The sequence below is a fragment of the Macrobrachium nipponense genome, chromosome 32 (genome assembly GCF_015104395.2).
Source record: "Macrobrachium nipponense isolate FS-2020 chromosome 32, ASM1510439v2, whole genome shotgun sequence".
NCBI lineage: Eukaryota > Metazoa > Arthropoda > Malacostraca > Decapoda > Palaemonidae > Macrobrachium > Macrobrachium nipponense.
In genome coordinates, this window is record NC_061094.1 from 62,709,939 (window position 1) to 62,711,064 (window position 1,126).

Sequence of the window (1,126 nt, forward strand, 5' to 3'; positions counted from 1 at the left end):
AGCATGATTGGTACGTTGAGGAGAACTGTCTGGGGTCCCTTGGTGCGAATGTTATTATTCCAGTTTCCTCTGTCCAGCCTTCAGTGGTTGATGGTGATGATGAGGGTGAGTTGGATGAGTTTTGAGGTGTGTTGATTTTGATCAGAGGATGTGGAGGTGAGGGCGGGTTGAGGGCGGATGTGGAAGGTAGAGGGATTGAGGGGGTTTCGAGGGAGTGGGGTTTTTGTGCAGCTTGGGTCGCCGCCATCCTGCATAGTGGGTCGAGGGGAGGGGGGGGGAGGGGGACTTGGAAGCTCCTTTGATGAAGCTCTTAAGAAGTACATCTATGCACTCTTGGATAGTTTCTGCATTGATGTCTCCCTTTATGAATGCGTTTTTGGAGAAGTCTGTCATCTGTCCCCTGAGATCGACTTTTGTTTTTGATGTATAGACCTTGGCAATGGCTTAGGTGCCTGTGGATTTGTTTGCTGGGGGGAAAGGTCTTCTTGATGCAGACTGGAGCTGTTCCGTTTCCTGCTGAATCCCTGCTTCCCTCCTGGATTCCTCCAGCCTCCTCCCTGGTATAGAAACCTTCTTCTTGGGCTGAGGTTTTGGTGCTGCCCTTCCCTCGAGCCGATACCACTAAGTTTTCGACGTATTACTAAGAACCCCGTAGACGACATTAAACGCGAAGCCAATAGAATCATAGAAACTGTCAACGCAGCACTACGCCTTACACCTCTCTAAGTATTTCTGGAGATTACAACCCGGGTACATCTACGGTAATGGTGAAAACTCATAAACATGGAAAGAAACCCTTTTAAGACCTATCATTAGCCAAATACCAGCACCCACATTAACCACCTTGCTAAACAACTAAATACTATTCTCACCCCCTACATCCAGCACACTAGTTTGGAAGTCGTCCCTGCGGAGTTTCTGCAAGCCTTAAAGATCCGCGCCCCCCGGTGGAGGCAGTATTGCAATCGATGGAGTAGAGTCGCTGTTTACTAAACGTTCCTGTAGATAAAACCATCGAAATGATCCTTGAACGTGTCTACAGAGACCCATCCACCGACCCCGCTGAATATCCCCGAACACGCCCTTCGCTCTCTGCTGGAAATATGCACCAAGCAAGAAGCTCCCT